Source organism: Lampris incognitus, chromosome 2 (assembly GCF_029633865.1).
Source record: "Lampris incognitus isolate fLamInc1 chromosome 2, fLamInc1.hap2, whole genome shotgun sequence".
NCBI lineage: Eukaryota > Metazoa > Chordata > Actinopteri > Lampriformes > Lampridae > Lampris > Lampris incognitus.
The window spans coordinates 49,337,652-49,359,092 of NC_079212.1; the positions used below are offsets into that span (position 1 = coordinate 49,337,652).

The following is a 21,441-nucleotide window of genomic DNA, read 5'->3' on the forward strand; positions in this document are numbered from 1 at the left end:
GTTGTGTGTTGGGGAAAGTTAGGCATACTGTAGGGTCTCAGATGTTACACAGCCCCCCGCCACTACGGGGGGGGGGCTGCACCCGCCACTAGCCCCCCCCGCCCCGCCTCCCGCGCTAGTGCTCATCGGTGTACATGTCTTGTGACCACAGGGGAGAGATTACGTCAGAGTCACGTTCTGGGTAAAGTTCATACACATATGCTGATGTAGTTAGTGTTGGTGTCTGGTGTGATGTGGACGGACATTTGAAGACATCATGGTTGATTTGTTCACCACAAAAATGTGTGTTTTGTTTTGTTTCCCTGAAGAGTTTGGTCAGCAGCCACTACTGACACAAGAATAACAATCATCATTATTATTATTATTATGACATTTTTTTCTTCTCTTTGTTTTTTTTGTTTTTGGTCGTGTTGTTTTTGGGAAATTTTGGATATGTGTGTGTGTGCGTGTGTGTGTGCGCGTGTGTGTGCGTGTGTGTGTGTGTTACACTGCTGTGGGCTGGGGGAACGAAAAGTCATTTCTTTGTGTATGCAAGTACGTCTAAGAAATGACAATAAATTGTTCCTGATTCCTGATAATAATAATGATAATAATAATAATAATAGTAATAATAATAATAATTGTATTTATATACATACATACATACACACGTGCATACTGTACACACACACACACATACATCTATAAATGTAATTTCCCCGCGTGCTCTCAGCACACCGGATATTCTGGCACAACCGACACACAGGAGCAGCACAACCTGGTACTGAAGACTGCGCCCCTGTCCGAGTCCATGTCCTGGTGTTTCCCTTTAAACCGTGACGTCACGCGACGCAAACGCTTCCTTCGCTTCACTCGTGCCCGCCGTCCCGCAGCCCTGGGCGTGTGTGTGCGCGAGGATCCCCGCCGGAGCGGAGTCCCTGCGTGAAGACGGGAACCGAGGGTGACAACAAATTCGCCGCAATGGAGCCGTGGAAGGAGCAGCCGCTGCGGAAGGGTGCAGGTAAGCCAGCCCACACCTGACCGGTTCCCGTGCAAAGGGAGGAAGCTGCAGGAGCGTCTTCGTCTGCAGCGGTGTCATCGCCGCTGACATGTCAGGAAGCGCGCGCGTATGGAGGAGAGTGTAGGACACATCAAGGACTGTGCAACAAAAAAAAACAAGCATGATTAAACGGAGTTGTTGCGGTGCTGTGGGCGCAGAAGTGTGTACTTGACACGGCTTTGCTGTTGGCGAGACGGTGCCCAGGTGGGGGTAAGGCTGTTTCACGCCACCTCTGTTTATCTATTTGCTGCAGCTGAGGGAGGACGCTGCGCACTGCGCTCCGCCAGATGTTTGCGTGCCTTGTCATCGCGTGCGCAGATGGATGCGCGTCAACTCCGCGGCGGTCGGGCTCGATACGGGAAACGTGCGGACCACTCGTGCTGCATGCCCTAACGTTTCACCCCGCATCGAGCTATACAGGGTGCACACTACATGCGGTATGGGAGGAAATTGGGGCCCAGCGTTAAGAAACGGCTCTCTGGAGCCCAAAGTATCTGCCGTGTCGGTAGGGAGCCAAGTCGTGACGGGTTAAGTAGCTCTGCAGTTTGACCTTGCAGCATTTTATCTTGTACGTCGTGCAGGCTCTTCGTGACACGTTATAAAGACCCGCTTTCTGGGTCTTGTGGTTTTGCGCCGGTGGCAGCGTGACTCAGCAGCTGCGTGTCTGAATCCCTTCGTATCGCCGAATTCGGGATTCAAAAGGCTGTGTTGGCATGACGTAACGCTGTGCATATTGCCAGATATGAGCAGGACCCCGGTCCCGTCACCGTCCCGTGGTGAGTCACTAGGCTGACGATGCACGCGTGAGCTGTGCTGCCTTGTTTCTGCCCCTGCGCCGCCAGAAATAAGGATGTGCAGTAAGGCCACCATTTAGACGTCCATCCAAAATCCTACTAAAGGAACTGACTCTTCTAACTGTGATTTATTTCATTCATAATGCTTCAGTATGTATGACCAACACTTGCAGTGTAGTGGACCTCTTGCAAGCACACAACACTATAAAGCCTCATTTGGTTATAAACACATATGTAGGCTAGTGCCTTTTTTGTTGCTGCTCCAAACAGGAGTTCCAGCTGTGCTGGACTATGCAGAAATCCAGATGTTGCAGCCTTGGAGAGCAGAACCCGTGTTGCTTGCTGTATTATGGCACAGATCGGCTGCATCCTGTTCTGCATTGCCACCTTGACAGCAGCGGGCGCCTGGTGCTTTTTTATTTTTTATTTTTTCCACGACCATCGCAGCCAGTGACAGTTGCCCTCCTGCGCACGTTCCGCAGAAGCGGAGGAGAGACTGTAGTCATGGTGACTTGGCAGTCATCTCCATCACATGCTGTTTGTTTAGCAGTCATCTCCATCACGTGCTGTTTGTCCTGAGGTGTCCATGGTGGAAACGTCCCACTTCACCTCAAGGCTCCTTTGATTCTACTGCTGCACACTTAGTGTGTCAGTGAAGCGCGTTGTGTGATGTTACTGCTGCCATGGCGGGGTCTGTTAGTATTTCTGCTAATGGATTATTCATTCAGTCCCATGTCAGTGATGAGCTATTATCCTTTTCTGTCAGGCTGAAGATCGATGCCTGACAGTGAGAGCCTGCATGTAAATGCTCTGCTAGTTGTAGATGTGATGAAACCATTAACATAATGGCTTCAGCCTACATTAGTGGGAAACGTACCACCTCAACCCCACTTCACTGCTCCGTGACGTGTTTCGTCCAGTCAAGGGTTTAGTTGAGAATGGCGTCCGGGTGGCGCGACGGTCTATTGCGTTGCCTACCAATCCCCGTGTCACCTCCGGCTTGGTCGGGCGCCCCTACAGACACAATCGACTCTGTGCATAACTGTAGTCCACTGACTTCCGGTTTCCACTTCCTGGATAAATGTCAACGACATGTGAGGATGAAGATCATCATCATCATCATTGTGGACATAACTTGATATGTACAACTTGAAACTTTCCACCCGTGTGCTGGTAGGTGCAGGGGGAAGTGTGTGAAAAGTTGTGTGCATGTCGTTGACATTTCTCCATGGTAACTCTTGCAGGCATCGCGAAAAATATGCCATTGTCAATGCCACGCGCCAACAAACAGGAAACTGGTATGACCGCTGCAGTAGAAACCGGAAGTCAGTGGACTACAGTTATGCACAGAGCTGATTGGCCGTGGGTATGTGTTCTGGTCGCTGCACTAGCGCCTCCTCTGGTCGGTCGGGGCACCTGTTCGGGGGGAGGGGGAACTGGGGGGAATAGCGTGAGTCTCCCACGCGCTACGTCCCCCTGGTGAAACTCCTCACTGTCAGGTGAAAAGAAGCGGCTGGCGACTCCACATGTATCGGAGGCACGTGGTAGTCTGCAGGCCTCCCGTTGGTGCACCACCCCCCCGATCGGTGGAGCAGCGACCGGGACGACCCGGAAGAGTGGAGTAATTGGTCGGATACAATTGGGGAGAAAAGGGGGGGGGTCCAAAAAACAAAACAAAAAAACAAAAAAGCAAACTAAGCTACCCTGTCGCCTCATAGAGAGGTGTTGTGTCAAAAATCATCAAGAGGGTTTGACTTGTTGTGAGCTGTCCTCGTTCTCACACCATTTTCTAATTTCACGCCGGCTTGGCAGGACAGTCGGAGTACTGTTTGCAGGGTGAGGAGGAGCAGGAGACAAATCAGCCAAATGCATTGTGTAAATGCATAAGGTACAAATAAAGATTATAACCAACACTTAGAATCTTGGAAACTCACTTTTAAATGACGCGCCTGCCGGCTTCCCCAACCAACCACAGCTACAGCACCATCTGCTACCACACCGAGGGCAATAACCCTGTTCTGTAAAGTTCTGATAGAGGTTGGGGATGGGGTGCTCTTCTGACACCTGTATTTGTAGCTTTCACATAGATGGTTCGACGCTCTGCATAGCAGGCAATGCTATTAACAGTAGCCTGGTCCATTATGTCCTGTATCATCCTCTTCGTAAATAGAGACCAGAGTAGGGAAGGAGCGACACAGATGTGTGGGCTCCCATCCCCTCCCACGTGGTGTGTAGGCCTATTTGATTACAGGCTGTCAGCATTGATTTCCTGCTCCGTTGGTACTCTTTCCTTTTTCGTGGCTTTGATGGAAAATGAGCCTGGTGAGCTGTTGGTGTGATTACTAAGACTGTAACACACCAAGTCTGTAATGCCTTCCATTGCCATCCCTTCGCCCCCTAATAAGAAATTCCTGCTCTGAGATATTTTTGAGCTTCTGGCCCGAGGAGGGGCCCGGGACCACCCGGAGCGCCGTCAGTCAGCCTGTTAATGCCGCATGGTTTTCATCCAGGGCTGTCCGATTAAGGCTGAATCTGGTCACAGTCCTGTGAGGCTGTAGCGTGAGCTGGCCCCGAGGCGACTAAGGGAAGGCACTGCCAGGCCCGCTCTGAGGCTAGCGAAGACGAACCACAGCGACGCTCTGCAGCTGAGACAGGCCAGCTGACAAGACTCATGCCGGAGTGCTCTATGGTATCGTTTTGCTCACCGGCTTCATTTAGGAGAGTTTGGACACGGGAGCAGCACTAGACACTGCTTTACAATGGTGCCTTATCGACACTGGCATCTCTGGCACAGAAAGCCTGGTGAGCAGCACTCGGCTCGTCAGTGAATCTACACACAAACCTACTGACTCAATGAATTCCAACACAAATACACCTCATCAATGAATCTACTACTACTACTACCACTACTTCTCCCACTACTACTACTACCACTACTACTACTACTACTACTACTACTACTACTACTACTACTACTACTACTACTACTACCATTACTACTACCACTACTACCACTACTACTACTATTACTACTACTACTGCTACTACTACTACTACTACCACTACTACTACTACTACCACTACTACCACTACTACTACCATTACTACTACCACTACTACTACTACTACTGCTACTACTACTACTACTGCTACTACTACTTTCGGCTGCTCCCGTTAGGGGGCGCCACAGCGGATCATCCGTTTCCATCTCTTCCTGTCTTCTGCATCTTCCTCTGTCACACCAGCCACCTGCATGTCCTCCCTCACCACATCCATAAACCTCCTCTTTGGCCCTCCTCTTCTCCTCTTCCCTGGCAGCTCCATATTCAGCATCCTTCTCCCAATATACCCAGCATCTCTCCTCCACACATGTCCAAACCATCTCCATCTTGCCTCTCTTACTTTGTCTCCAAACCATCCAACCTGAGCTGTCCCTCTAGTATACTCGTTCCTATTCCTGTCTTTCTTCATCACTCCCAGTGAAGATCTTATCATCTTCAACATTTCATCTTCAACACCTCATCAATGAATGAAATCACAAATACGCACATCAACATTATGTGGCCTAAGAGTACATCTGACGCCGTCTTACAGGGCTGTGGTGCAACCATTCCCCAATCCTCTGGATAGTACACATATAGTATAGTACAACTCTTGTTAATGGCCATGGCAGTCTGCATATGAAACCGGTCGTTGGTTTGGGTGGTTATGCCACTGTATTGTTTGTAAGGGTGGGGCACCTGCAGTCAGCTGAGACTGAAGAGGTCACTTAGATGATGATGACACGTTTGTCTCTATAAACGTCGTGTCCAGATGACCTGCTCCAACTTTCTGTGATTAACGTAACGTGGTGCAGGAGCTGGCGGAGGTGGAGACAGTGATATGAGTGACGCTCATCAATAACGGCAGATCGCCTTGTTACACAGCATCACAGTACAAATCCGAAGTTACCAAGCAGCAGGGGTTAGGATGGGACTTGTTACGTGGGGGTCTCTGTGGTTTCCGGGTTGCCATGGGTGCACGTGTGTGCACATAGACTGCAAAATCTGATTATTATCATTTGACAAACTGTAAAGCCAACCCTCTGCTCTGAACACTGAAACGTTAATCAAAGTCATTCTAAAGACTGCTGGCAGTGTGCAAAACTACAGACGATGACAATAACATCTTTCTGTAAGTACACTCTCCTGTGTATCTTTCTTTCTGAACTCCAACTACGTTTGAGGTGCTATGCGGCAGTGCTGAGCCCCGGACAGCCCAATTTAATCTTTAATCCCTGGCAAGCAGTGTATGGTCATGTGGTCTGCGACTGTAATAACACATCCAACGCAGCATTTCAGAGCAGGGAACCCCATTGCTTTCCGGGCTTTAACCTGCAGCCAAAATAACACGCCTTGTAATAATGCAAATTAGACTCACCAGTGACGTTCATTGCTTGAAAAGAATGAAAAGATGCACGCGGATCTTTTAACTGAGCAAACTACTTTAAAATAACTTTTCTGTCCGAGTCCACAATCCATGAATGAATTGATTTTTCAATTGATAGCACAGCAAGGGCATTTACCCTCTGTTGCCCCATGGTGTCAAATGGGGTTGCGTGTAGCTGAGTAGCTAGACGTTTCCAAAACGTCTTGACGTATAGCCTATCATTTTTTATTGGCCGCTCTCAGCATGGGGCCAACATCATCGTGCCCCACAGCTCATTATTGAAAGCGTGTTGAACACGCGCAGTGTTTTCAACTGCTCACTTGGTTAAACGAACACTGACGGGCCCCATGTTCACCAAACGAAGACTGCTAGAAGTACTGACCTTTACACAACAGGTACAGGAAGCTATTTAGATTTTATTGAACAGCGCTACCATTGTCATATACAATAAACGTGCAACAATATTAGTTATGAAGAAAAAAATATATTACTTGTTACCCTGAATTATTGATCATGTTGCGCAACGGCTTGTCCACAGGGGTACCTCAAGGGTCAGTGCTCAGTCCCCTTCTCTTCTCAATGTACACCACCTTACTTGGTGCAATTATCCGCTCCCATGGTTTCTCATGCCGTTGCTATACTGACGATACCTCTTCCTATCATTCCCGCCTGACAGTCTCGGCACGGATATCGTCATGCCTTGCTGATATCTCTGCATGGATGAAAGAACGACATCTTCAGCTCAACCTATCTAAGATTGGGCTCCTTGTCATCCCAGCCAGTCTGTCCTTACAACAACAGATCAATATCCAGCTCGGATCAACCCAACTCATGCCCACAAAGTCTGCCCAAAACCTGTGTGTCATGATTGATGACCAACTAATCTTTAAAGGTTCACGGGGCCTGGATTGCTCGGTTGTGCCGATTTTCCCTGTACAACATCAGCAAAATTAGACCCTACCTGTCTGAGCATGCAGCACAACACTTGCTACTGGCTCTTGTTATTGACTACTTCAACTCCTTACTGGCAGATCTCCCTGCATGCACTTTCAAACCTCTGCAAATGATCCAGAACACGGCAGCGCATCTCGTCTTCAACCAACCCAAAACTGCACGTCACCCCGCCGTTCATATCCTTCCACTGGCTCCCAGTAGCTGCATGCATGATGCATCAAATTCAAGACCTCGATGCTCTCTTACAAAACAGCAACTAATAGTACACCTGATAGTATTAATTTTTTTTTTTTAATTTAAAAATTAAAAAAATTCCTCGCTTTTATGCACCCTATGCATTGCCTTTGTGCACTGCCTGCTGACACCTATGTCCTATTGGACTTGAACCTAGTTTTTTGGCACCTACTTGCGTTGTCGCCTCCTGACTAGATTCTTGCTTGTACGTCGCTTTGAAAAGTGTCTCCTACATGAAATTGTGATAGTGAATTGTAAATTTTACTGGCAACATCTGGTGGGGCCAGGCCCCACTGGCCCCTAATGCAGAGACGCTGTTGCTTATTGGGCAACCGAACTTGAGCGTTAAACATATTCTGTTAGCAACAACCACAACAAAGAAACCCTGGTGCCTCAGTACGACTGTACATGATCTGCCATTATCTTCTCTGTTGTGCTGGCCAGGTCCTTTATTCATTGTTACTACCACCTATGGTAACTAAGCTGGTCATTCCGGCAAGTTGAACCAGAAAGTAGCTCAGCAATGTGACCAACCACTGATAATGCTAAACCTTTTCGGTAATAACTTTTAACTTGTACTTTCATTTTCACTTCCAAATGTGTGGTTTAAATAGTTGGGTTGAATTGGACTTATTGAGACCCGTCTGACACTTGTGTTCCATTGCCCTGTAAGACATCACGGTAAAGCTAAGGTGCTCCCTTGCCCCAAATCTCTACAATAAAGTTGGTGAGTAAAATGAGATCATAACTGATATGCAAGATTGCAAAAACTACAAAATAAGACCCGGTGGTAAAAAACTGGATTTGCCTGTAAGGAAGGAAATCACTAAGAATTTCACTGTGATTTAATTTTGGCTAATTTTTCAGTCGGTGAATTTCACCCGCTCACTCTGTTCAGTTTTGTCTTGATAAAAATATGAAGAGTCGTCACACCTGTGGTCTGTTATAATACAGGTGCCTATTTGACGATTCCTTATGGCTTTACTTGTATGTGCCTGAACGTGATGTAATTGTTGAGTCTTTGCTGCTTCTGGTTTCTTTCATCTTGCATTCTCCTCCGTGCCCTGCCCATACAGCACATCCTGCTTTCTTTAACTCTCCGTCCGGATCTTGACTCTTTCAGCAGTGCTGCGTCGCTTTCGGTTCCCTTCGACTCCATCTCCCTCTCTCCTCCCCCATCTTCACCTCTCCTCCGCTGTCCTCTCCTTGCCTTTTCCTTCCTTGCTTTCCTCCCTCTGTGCCCTGCATGGTCTGTGTTGTGTTTGTCGGTTGTCCAGTAGGAGCTGTGCTGTGCACCGCTGCCCCTTAATGAAGCGGCCCTGCATCCCCTGCAGCGCGGGATGACTCTGCAGGATTGGCCCAGTGCATTCGTGCTGCTAAGGCCACGAGCCTCCACTTAGCATAAAACCCTGCTCATCTGCACTGCACCGCAGCCTTTCTGTTAGTGGCGTTTTTAAACACTTCCTTTTAAAGGGGGGGGGGTGTCTACTGTGCAGATACACTTTTTTTCTGCAACACCCAAACTGCTAACTGGTACCTGGTAGCTCCCCAGCTCCAAACTTCTGGGTTTGACGTCCGCTGCCACCCGGGCCGTTGTTCAGTCAGGGAAAGCTGTCACTCATTAACTTTTCTTGCTTACATTTTTTTTCCGGCTAATGCAGTGATTCATATTAACAGCCCTGCCCTCACTCCCCCCGTCCCTGACTGGGCTCGGGACCACCAAACAATTTTATGGATCAGCACCATGAAATTACAAAGGTGAATTACACAATCAAACACTAGTATCCATGTATGTTATAATTTTAGAAGAAAACGTACCCAGCTGGCTCATTAGTTATTATAGTTGTGAGAAACTCCCTATCTGCTGTTCTTATTTGAGTTTTTGACTGCCACCACGTTTGCAAAAATCATCAATTTAATAAAAAAAACAATATGTCACTGTGAATTTGAACTCAATGACACCTGGTCCATGGAAGTATCTGCACAAACCCAAGGCCAGTGTATAGCTCAGCGGTTTATGATCAGCTGATCAGCGTCACCACAATGTCCCCAACATCCCCTCGCCGGTCCACTTGGATTGTGGGTACTGTCACTAATAAAACGTGCAAACACATAGGTGATAACACAACATATTACTGAAGTTTAGTCATTTGCTCTCAAACTATGGAGGAGGAAAATAAATGAGATAAACGTGCTAACATTTTAAACACCTGGCGATCGGAATAAGAATGACTGCTCTTCTGTCTGTAACGTTGACAGTTGAGCCAGCGATGACGTCATAGTTCATCGCAGAAAGTTGAATCAGTTCATCTGGATACAATGTTTATAGAGAGAAACGTTTCATCACTCATCTAAGTGACCTCTTCTGTGTAAATCAACAAGTCCTCCAACCCATACGACCACATAGGTCGTTTGTTCCTACCCTCTAATACCGTGGTGCCCGACCCTGCTCCAGGAGAGCTACCATCCTGCCGTCTTTCACTCCAACCCTAATTGAACACACCTGATTCTGCTAATTACTTGCTGACCAAGACCTTGATTAACTGAATCAGATGTGTTAAATCAGGATTGGAGTGAAAACCGGCAGGAGGGTAGCTCTCCAGGAGCAGGGTTGGGCGCCACTGCTCTAATACGACCCACAGGAGCGTTTCCTAAATTAGCGCCCCCTATCGGCTGCAGGAAATATGCCACAGATACTTTTATCCTCTGTCCATCGTGGGTTTAAGGTCGTATGATGACGAGGCACCCGAGACAGCAGATTGTCGTTATTTGCACGACCGTTAGAGGTCGCTTAAGGCATGTGGTAGTCAGAGGGGGAGGAGCAACGACCAGGACGACTCAGAGAGCGGGGTGATTGGCCAGGTACAACTGGGGAGAAAAAGGGGGGTGGGGGAAATAAACAGACCAAAAAAAACGGCATAATGCCTTATCTAACAAACGTGTCAGTAACAGCCTCCGTCACGGTTATTCTCTCCCTTTCAGTCTTCGCATGTGTTCATGTGTAATTGACCAGCTTGCAGAGAGAAGCACAGTAGTGAGGGTACACGGCTGTCGGGCAGCTGCTGTGGCAATACAAGGTGCTGACTGTGCAGCCTGGCCTGATGATGATAATAATAATAATAGTTGTAGTAGTAATGGTAATAGACTGTGTCGGTGTGGTCGTCGTCGTCCAGTCAGATACAGAAACTGCCTTGGAGAGGTGCCAAGCTGCACTTAGCCCCGCACATCAATTATGTAAATGTGAGGGAAGCTTTTCATCTCGGATGTTCAGTAGAATTGCCAGGGAGGACAATTATGGGAGAACATATTGTAACGTGCATGGATAAGAAGACACGTTGGCCGCTGGCTCGTGGGTCTGACACTTTAGTCTAGCGGTTAGCGATGCCTCCTGCGGTGCGGGCGATACGGGTTCGCGTCCCGGCCGCGGCAGTTCCTGTGGTTACGTTGTCCCCCGAATTCGCTACAATATGCTGGTTTTGCACATCATGTAGAGAGAGTCAGACGTTTCACTAGCTGGTCAGCCGAGCATCCTTCAGCCCACGGAAACGCACAACTGTCATAATTCATAGCGTTTTACTTGGGTTGATGAAAAGGTCAGTGAATTTTAGCGTTCAAAATCCTCCTGTTACCACCCTGATCATGTGTAATCTATCAGCTAGTACTGGGCGATATTGGAATATATTATTAACACAACAATCTTAAGGAATTGCACACAGTCTTGGTATATATTCTGATATCTGCTCACATACGCAAAAATACCATATTCAAGAATCCAACCGAGGTTCATCACATTGGGTTTGGTAATGTAACGTATAATATTAAATCAAAACTAGTTTTCAAACGATACTTGTTCTTGTTCAGCACCTCCAAGTCTGAGGCCGTGGTTCTCTACCGGAAAATGATGGATTTGTAGAGCCGAAGGAACGGAGAAGACCGTAGGTTCACACTTTAGCCGTGTAGGCAACTTTCTTTAATCCACGGTAAATCCGAGAGACAACCAAACCACAGCTCGACTGAGCGGAGGTGGCAAGAATAACCAGAAAACTGGCTGGACAACCATAATTTAACCCTGCGTTAACCTGCCAGGGCAACCATGACTTAACCCTTAGTTCCTGGGTTGAATTCTGTCCCCAATACGTGTCCACCACATGAGCCCCCCCAGAATTCGCCCTAGTAATCGAAGTCAGGCAGGCGCGGATGGCCTGTCGTCCCCCCGCGGCGGCTCCGGGTAACAGGGGCCGGAGTGTCTCTGGGAGGCATTGACGCGGGCCTGTGGAGGTCGGCCTGAGGAGCAGAAGAGGCAGCTCGGGCCTCCACGGGGGGAGGAGGCGGAGCCGGGGGACGACCGCGACGAGGAGGTTGGGCTAACTCCAACGGCTGCGTCAAGTCCAGGTGTGCGGGTTTAACTCGGTCCACTGAAACATGCTCGGCCGTGCCCCCAAAATCCACCACCAGGTGCTTAGTTCCCCGTTCCAGGACGCGGAAGGGGCCGTCATAAGGGGGTTGCAGAGGGGGGCGGTGTGCGTCGTGACGGATGAACACGTAGTCCGCTGACTGCAGACCTGGGGGCACCTGGGACACCGGAGCGCCGTGTTGGGCGGTAGGGACGGGTGTGAAAGCTCTGACCCCGTCCAGCAAGGAGGCTCGTTGGTCCACAGCTGACCAGGGACGCGTTGCATTGGGCATGAAATCGCCTGGGACTCGCAGCGGCGTGCCGTACACCAGCTCCGCAGAGGAGGCTTGTAGGTCTTCCTTCGGGGCGGTCCGCAGGCCCAGCATGACCCATGGGAGCTTGTCGACCCAGTTGCAGTCGTTGAGAGTAGCCCGAAGCGCAGCCTTCATGGACCGGTGGAAGCGCTCACATAGGCTGTTCGCCTGAGGGTGGTAGGCGGTAGTGCGATGAAGCTTGACGCCCAGAGCCTCACCCACAGCATTCCATAGCTCTGAGGTAAACGGTGGCCCGCGGTCAGATGAAAGGTCGGAAGGCGTACCGAAACGTGAGACCCACGACCCAATAAAAGCCCGGGCCACATCAGCAGACGTCGTGGATGCCAGGGGAACAGCTTCAGGCCAGCGCGTAGTCCTGTCCACCACAGTGAAGAGGTAGGTGAACCCATGGGAGGGGGGTAGGGGACCAACCAGGTCGACGTGGACATGGTCAAATCGTCTCTCCGGCACTGCGAAGCGTTCCAGGGGCGCCTTAATGTGGCGGTGTATCTTAGCCCGCTGACAGGCAACACACGAGTCGGCCCACGCTTTCACGTCTCTCTTAAGTCCCTCCCACACAAACTTAGCAGAGGTCAGGCGCACGGATGGCTTACCGCCTGGATGAGAGAGGCCGTGCACAGCTTCAAATACGGGGCATCTCCAGCTGTGCGGGACGATGGGCCTGGGCTGTCCTGTGGAGACGTCACACAGGAGGGTGACACCTGTGTCGCTGAAAGGAACGTCCTGCAGGCGGAGCCCCGTGTCGGAGGCCCGGAGACGGAGGATGCTCGGGTCCGTGGCCTGGTCAGCAGCCATCTGTGCATAGTCAAGGCCTAGGTGGACCGCTCCAATCACTGCCCTAGAGAGGCAGTCAGCTACCTGGTTAGACTTACCAGCGACGTGCTGGATGTCGGTAGTGAATTCCGAAATGTAGGAGAGTTGTCGCTGCTGGCGAGCGGACCATGGCTCGGCCGTCTTGGACATGGCAAACGTGAGGGGCTTGTGGTCCACGTACGCAGTAAACTCGCGGCCCTCTAGCAGGAAACGGAAATGCCGGACGGCGAGCCAGAGACCGAGGAGTTCCCTGTCAAAAGTACTATACTTGCGCTCTCGGGGTGTAAGCTGGCGACTGAAAAAGGCCAAAGGCTGCCAAGCCCCCCCCACCCACTGTTCGTGAACCGCACCAACAGCATAGTCCGATGCATCCGTGGTTATGGAAATAGGCGCTGTAGGTGAAGGATGCGCTAGCAGGGTAGCCTGGGAGAGCGCAGCTTTAGTCTCGGTGAACGCACGGTCCCGCTCTGCTGTCCAGTCGACCGCCTGGTTGGGGGACATGCCTTTCAGCGCCTCGTACAGTGGCCGGATGATAAAGGCGGCTCGGGGAATGAAGCGGTGGTAGAATGTCACCATCCCGATGAACTCCCTGAGCGCACGAGCTGTTTGGGGGCGCGGAAAGGCCGCCACCGCTTCCACCTTTGAGGGCAGGGGGACTGCCCCGTCCCCAGTGATGCGGTGCCCGAGGAAATCAATGGCTGTCAGCCCGAACCGGCACTTCGCCGGGTTGACGATCAGCCCATGCTGGCTGAGGCGTGTGAAGAGGGCATGAAGATGGGACAGGTGTTCTTCCTCGGAGGCGCTGGCGATGAGTATGTCGTCCAAATAGACGAAGATGATAGGAAGGCCACAGAGCACTGAATCCATCAGCCGCTGAAAGGACTGGGCCGCGTTTTTGTGTCCAAATGGCATTCGTAGGAATTCAAATAGGCCGAATGGGGTAGTCACCGCTGTCTTGGGGATGTCTGAGGGGTGCACGGGAACTTGATGATAACCACGGACCAGGTCGACTTTTGAGAAGACGCATTTGCCAGACAGGTTTTCAGAAAAGTCCTGGATATGCGGGACAGGATAGCGGTCGGGCGTGGTGGCGTCATTTAGTCGGCGGTAGTCCCCGCATGGGCGCCAACCTCCATCAGGCTTAGCGACGATGTGGAGTGGGGACGCCCACGGGCTGTCAGAGCGGCGGATGATCCCCATGCGTTCCAGGTGCTCGAACTCAGACTTGGCAATGGCGAGTTTGGCGGGGTCGAGACGCCTGGCTCTGGCGTAGACCGGGGGCCCCTTCGTAGCAATGTGATGCTCCACCCCATGCTTAGCGGTGGGTGCAGAGAAGGTAGGCTGGGTGAGGTCAGGGAACTCAGCGAGGAGGCGGTTGAACTTGTCTACCTCTGAGAGAGAGTTGGCTAGACCTGCATAGGCCGCTTCCCTCCGCGTACATGCGAAGGAGGAGAAGGTTAAGGCGGCCAGACGGCTGTTCTTAATGTCCACTAGCAAACCGTAAGCGCACAAAAAATCAGCTCCGAGGAGGGGAAGCGTTACATTGGCCATGACGAACTCCCACGTGAAACGTTGTCCACCAAAACACAGTTCTACAGACCGCACGCCGTAGGTGTGGATAGGGCTGCCGTCAGCCGTCGCCAACTGGGGGCCCCGCTCCCCGCCCATGATGTCGACGTCAGTAGCAGGGAGCACGCTTCTCTGTGCGCCCGTGTCACAAAGAAATCGCCGACCGGAGATGGTGTCGAGGATGAAGAGTAGCCTGCTCGTATCGCCAACACTCATGGCCACTACTGAGTGTTGGCCCTCTCGTTTCCCGTCGGCCTGTAGTTGCAGGGGGAACGGCACCGTTTAGCTTTCGCACCAAATCGAGCGTGGTACATACAGAGTCCAGAGGGCTTGTAGCGGTCTGATGCTGTGGCGCCACCGTCGGGCCACGCCCGCGACGTCGGCGGGGGGCCAGTGAAGGTAGGAGCCAGCACCCCGGCATGGGAGGAACGTTGTGTAGCGACGAAGAATCGGTCAGCCTCCTTTGCCAGCTCACGGGGATCAGTGATGGTGGAGTTAGCGAGCGCAGTCTGGACGTGGGGCGGCATGTTGCGCAGAAACAGCTCCATAAACAGGAAACATGGCTTTTCTTGACCCAGTAGGTTTAACATCCTGCTCATTAGCTCCGATGGTTTGCCATCTCCCAAGCCCTGAACTGCGAAGAGGCGACGTGCTCTCTCCGTTGTTGACAGTTCAAAAGTTTCAAGGAGGAGATGTTTAAGTGCGGCGTATTTACCATCGGCCGGTGGGTTGGTTATGAAACCGCTTATCCTGGAAGCCGTAGCGCCCCCCAGCGCTGACACTACGTAGTAGTACCTGGTCTCGTCTGCTGTTATGTCTCTGAGCGCGAACTGTGCCTCAGCCTGCGCGAACCATGTAGCCGCGGAAGACTCCCAAAACTCCGGCAGTTTAATTGCAACGGCGTTCGTAGCCATAATGTGTGTGGTTTCAGAAAACTTATCCGAAAACCGACGTCGGGGTCACCAGTGTAGAGCCGAAGGAACGGAGAAGACCGTAGGTTCACACTTTAGCCGTGTAGGCAACTTTCTTTAATCCACGGTAAATCAGAGAGACAACCAAACCACAGCTCGACTGAGCGGAGGTGGCAAGAATAACCAGAAAACTGGCTGGACAACCATAACTTAACCCTGCGTTAACCTGCCAGGGCAACCATGACTTAACCCTTAGTTCCTGGGTTGAATTCTGTCCCCAATACGTGTCCACCACAGATTGCTTCTTCCGGGGTGGGGATGAGCTGTTGCCTCAACTCAAGTGAAGGAGTTCAAGTATCTCGGGGTCTTGTTCAGGAGTGAGGGTAGGATGGAGCGGGAGATTGACAGGGGGATTGGTGCAGCATCAGCAGTAATGTGGACGTTGCACCGGACCGTTGTGGTGAAGAGGGAGCTGAGCCGGGAGGCAAAGCTCTCAGTTTACCAGTCAACCTTCGTTCCAACCCTCACCTATGGTCATGAGCTTTGGGTGGTGACCGGAAGGGTGAGATCGCGGATACAAGCGGATGAAATGAGTTTCCTCCGTAGGGTGCACGCAGGACAAGAAATACTCCCTCAAATAACAGATCCTATTGGGCGGTACGGCGGCCCAATGGTTAACAGTGTCGCCTCACAGTAAGAAGGTCCTGGGTTCGAATCCCGGGGTTGTCGAACCTTGGGAGGTCGTCCTCTGTGTGGAGTTTGCATGTTCTCCCTGTGTCTGTGGTGGCTTCTCTCCGGGTGCTCCGGTTTCCTCCACCATCAAAGGAAACATGCATGTTGGGGTTTATACTCCTGTCTGTGCCCCTGAGCAAGGCAATGGGAAAAGAACTGGAGTTGGTCCCCGGGCGCAGCGTGAAGGTGGCAGCCCTCTGCTCCTAGCTACACGGATCACAGCTAGGATGGGTTAATTTGCAGTAACTGAATTTCCCCAAGGGGATTAATGAAGAAAACGTAATTAATTTAGTGAGAAAATTTAGGAAATAGATTCTCATCATTGTTAATCTCATCTCATGTCATCATCAGCCCATCATAATCCCTCTCCCCAGCAACGCCCTCCGGCTCCTCCTGGGGGATCCCAAGGCGTTCCCAGGCCAGATTGGACATGTAGTCCCTCCAGCGAGTTCTGGGTCTACCTCGGGTCTCCTCCCAGTTGGCCGTGCCCGGAAAACCTCCAAAGGAAGGAGCCCAGGAGGCATCCTAATCAGATGTCTGAACCACCTCAACTGGCTCCTTTCGACGTGAAGGAGCAGGGGCTCTACTCCGAGCTCCCTCCGGATGTCCGAGCCCCTCACCGTATCTCTAAGGCTGAGTCCAGACACCCTACGGAGGAAACTCATTTCAGCCGCTTGTATCCGCGATCTCACCCTTTCGGTCACTACCCAAAGCTCATGACCATAGGTGAGGGTTGGAACCAAGACTGACTGGTAAATTGAGAGCTTTGCCTTCTGGCTCAGCTCCCTCTTCACCACAACGGTCCGGTACAACGTCCGCATTACTGCGGATGCTGCACCAATCCGCCTGTCAATCTCAATTAATTAACATTAGATTAATTCCTTTATTCATATTAACATTAAAATTATTGTTGATTTTGACAACAAATGCAATACCACTAACAGACGATAAACAATAATATTGAATTATTGCCCAGCCCTGCTATCAGTAATATGGATTTTGTTTTGTTTTTAATCTAAGACATTTTGGTAGTATTTCCACCAAATAAGATGTTGGAGATAGGTAGGGAAACAGCCAGAGACAGCCGTGATGTCTTACAGGTAGGAAACCAATGAGCGAATCATGCATACAACTTGTACTTTTGTGATTTACCCACACACAAGCAAATCTTACCTTCTGCGTGACATACCGCATGTACACAGGGCCACAACATACACCACACACCGCACTGTGGGGGCCTGCTCGCCTATGACTACAGGAAATACGACAAGCAAAGAAGTGAGAGGCTGAATAGGTGTTTTGCTTGTTGTGAACGTGCACATGACAGCAGATCACCTTCTGTCCTCTAGAGTCCACGTCCACTGTCCAGTTACCAGGTAACCATTTCAGCCCAACTGTACAAGTTCTGACTCCCATTTCCACTGCTGTGTGCTGGGGGAGGGGGATGGGGGAGGAGGAGAGGAGAGTCGCATGACTCTGTTCTTTCTCAGTGTTCTCTCTCTCCTTGTTGAACAGGTAATCAAACGTATTTAAGAGACAGACTATGAAGGATTTCTACCCTGTTCATCTAGCCCACGATTCCCTCAGCAGGTCTGAACATGTGCTGGACAGATGGATTTATAATCTCTCCATATTGGGGTCCCCTGTATCATATTGGGGTCCCCTGTATCATATTGGGGTCCCCTGTATCATATTGGGGTCCCCTGTCCCAGCGTGTGATATTTATACTCTGGTCCCACAGCACATATTTGTTGAATTTTGAATTTGTGGAACGTGTGTAATGTTTTATGGAATTATGTGTGTTTGTCCAACCCCCCCCCCAAAAAATAGGACGATGATGGGAGAGCAGAAAGAACATATTTTGACAATTTTACTACCAATGAGGATTATAATGTTGAAAACAGAAAAAAGAACCACCCCAAAAACGTTTAACGTCTTCCAACAGCAAGTAGCTTTATCTACACAAATGGTGCACACACCTGAACATGAGACTAACTGTCAGTTTGTGAGGGAGTGAATTAGAAGCCAGCCTTGTGAGGTGCTTCACATCTACTACTACTACTACTACTACTACTACTACTCTACTACTTTCAGCTGCTAGCGGATCATCCGTTTCCATCTCTTCCTGTCCTCTGCATCTTCCTCTGTCACACCAGCCACCTGCATGTCCTCCCTCACCACATCCATAAACCTCTTCTTTGGCCTTCCTCTTCTCCTCTTCCCTGGCAGCTCCATATTCAGCATCCTTCTCCCAATATACCCAACATCTCTCCTCCACACATGTCCAAACCATCTCAATCCTGTCTCTCTTGTTTTGTCTCCAAACCGTCCAACCTGAGCTGTCCCTCTAATATACTCGTTCCTAATCCTGTCCTTCTTCATCACTCCCAGTGAAAATCTTATCATCTTCATCTCTGCCACCTCCAGCTCCACCTCCTGTCTTTTCATCGGTGCCACTGTCTTCAAACCATACAACATAGCTGGTCTCACTACCATCTTGTAAACCTTCCCTTTAACTCTTGCTGGTACCCTTCTGTCACAAATCACTCCTGACACTCTTCTCCACCCACTCCACCCTGCCTGCACCCTCTTCTTCACCCCTCTTCTGCACTACCCGTTACTTTGGACAGTCAACCCCAAGTATTTAAACTCATACCACATCTACAAACTCCAAATATTCCTCAAAAACACAGAGCTGAACAGGAAGATGTACACACACATATTGTGCAGTACTGGGTCTTGGCATGTGCGGGATCAGACAAGGTCACGTCCTGCTAGGACGCATGCTGACTTTGGTTGGAGAGCCTGCAGTGTGTTGCTGCAGCCACAGACGGGGGAACAGCAGTGTGACTGATGTCTGCAGGCGGTGTCTCCAAAGCTGTCTGTCCTCTAACATCCTCACCTCCCTCCTCTGCTCACTCCTCCCTTTTTGTACTTTCCAATCTATTCTCTTCCCTTTCACTTTCTTTCCCCCTCATACCCTCCATGAATCATCCCCTCCCTCTGTCATCCCTTCATCCCTCCTCTTCTCCTGCAGCTCTCTCTCACTCACTGTCACCATCTCGCTCTGCCTCCCCTCTTTCTCCCGCTTCTCTCTCATCCACCGTTTCTCCACTTCAGCGCCCACCTCGCTTTACTCCGCGTCCTCTCCTCTCGTCAGCGGAGGAGCTATCTCGCGTGCCCACCTCGCACGGACCGTCTGTGGGGCGGGATAACGTTACGTAACAGGCCTGACTTATCATAAATCCTGTGTGAGCATCCTGTCATGTGGTTTGATCTGAAGCAATGGCGACTGGTGTTGGAGGACATGCTTGCCCTCCCTGCCTGTCACACTCCCAGAGGTCGTCCTGCACTGACATGCACATACGTTCCTGCTGCATTAGGATAGTCAGTGCTGGCTCAGTTTGGCTGGTAGCAGAGGAAGCACAAGCTTTGATGTCTTTGAATTGACAATGAGCACGCTTTGGAGAATCCCTTTCTACCTGGATCGCCTTCACTCCGAGACACAGTTCTTTGCAGCATCTACTGTACGCAATATCTGCATGCAGTTGGTAGCCACAAGTTAGTAATGCAATTATGGTGAGATCTTACCATCAGAGATGGAGAGTTAAACCAGCTTGTTTAGTGTTTGGTTGGAATGAAAGCCGCACGTGGCTGGAGGCCACTGTGTGTAAATGGATCTGAGAGAAGTCACTGAAAGCCCAACGAAGCAGAAAGGTGGGCCTCTCCAGTGAAGCTGTGCTTCTACTGTCTACACCTCTGACAAGCACTCCTGCATCTGTGACTTTACAAGCATCATCATCATCATTGGCGGTCACCCGGGTTCGAGTATGACCGTCCTCCCTCTGGGTCCCTCTGGGTCTTCGAGTGGATGTAAAGGCTGAGCCTGGAGTTACATAACAGGAGGACGCCTGCACGTGATGGCTTTTTACGTGGAGTGGTTGCTGCTCCTGCAGCCACCACATGGTCCTTGGCAGGGGGTGGCCAGAGTCCAATGGCATGGAGAACCAAAACAATCAGGGACCACCCTCTGTTGCAGCCTCCATCCACCTTCACTGCCGTTGTGACCCGAAGACATCGTCCACCAGTTCCGCCGTTGAGGTCTTTGTTGGATCGCACTTCATCTGGAACCTCCGCCTTGACCTTTGACCTGTCCGCCTTGGGTGACCCTACCAGGAGCCAAGCTCCGGATGGCATAGCTCTTGGGATCATTGATACACGCAAGCTTCTCCACCACGGCAAGGTGGAGCTCCAGGTGAAGACTCTACACTGTAGTCCACTACATCATAGCCAGGGCCTTTAAATACTGCTTCTCCTGAAGGATCAGTTTGTTTTTGTAAAATATTATACAGGTTCTCCAGGGCAAGATATTAGTCAAATTTCCCCTGCTTATCATGCATATATCCTCTATATCCAGCCATGTTGTCTTCTGATTGTTTGAGGTCCTACCTACCTCCTGCCACCCCTATGCAAGTCCTCTACTCACAGCCTTGACCCCTACAAACGGTGCTCAAAGCTTTATTTATATTTCTTTGTTATTCTTTTATTTTTATTTTTATTTTTGTATATTCAGAGTTTCATTCAAACATGTTACTCTCTTCTCCGGATTGAAAAAGTGCCTTTGGCCCAGAGAATCGACGGGTTGCTGAGCACTCGATAAGAAAGGCGTCTCTGATCAAGTGAGTCCTTCTGGTGACTCCCTGCCGAAGGTGTATCTTCACCACTTAGAACATTATCACACATTTTGTCCTCACATTATACAGATGTATAATCTGCTGTTTGTTAAATATTGTGTTAGAACAAATAAGCAAACGAAGTGCATTAAGAGCCATTAGGCGTCTGTGTTAATCAACAACCTCGTGAATTTAATTATCTGGAATACACTGTGAGGAACAGGCCTCTGCCAGCTGTGACCCAGCCAGATGGATCACATAAAACATTCAACAACATCAGCTTTGACATTACCCTCCGTTCCCCCATATTAATTCAGCAGGAACCTTAAAATCCAAAGAACCCTCGTGTCAAACCCTGTAGACGGACCTGGATGCATGCAGTTATATGGACTTCAATCTGAAAGATTTAGTGGGTGATACATATAGATCTCATCTCATCCCATCCTCAGCCGCTTCTCCGGGGCTGGGTCGCGGTAGCAGCAAGCTAAGTAGGGCACAGCAGATGGCCCTCTACCCAGCAACGCCCTCCAGCTCCTCCTGGGGGATCCCAAGATGTTCCCAGGCCA

The 21,441-nt window shown here is 50.3% G+C and overlaps 1 protein-coding gene across 1 annotated transcript in view; it reads left to right on the forward strand.

Annotated features, from left to right (window-relative positions):
- The first annotated feature begins 965 nt into the window (after positions 1-965).
- The window catches only part of snphb (syntaphilin b), a 75,661-nt gene continuing 55,185 nt past the window's right edge, over positions 966-21,441 (forward strand). The window contains exon 1 of the mRNA XM_056299946.1: positions 966-1,000. The gene's annotated coding sequence lies outside the window, so the exon portion shown is untranslated. The remainder of the gene's footprint in view (positions 1,001-21,441) is intronic.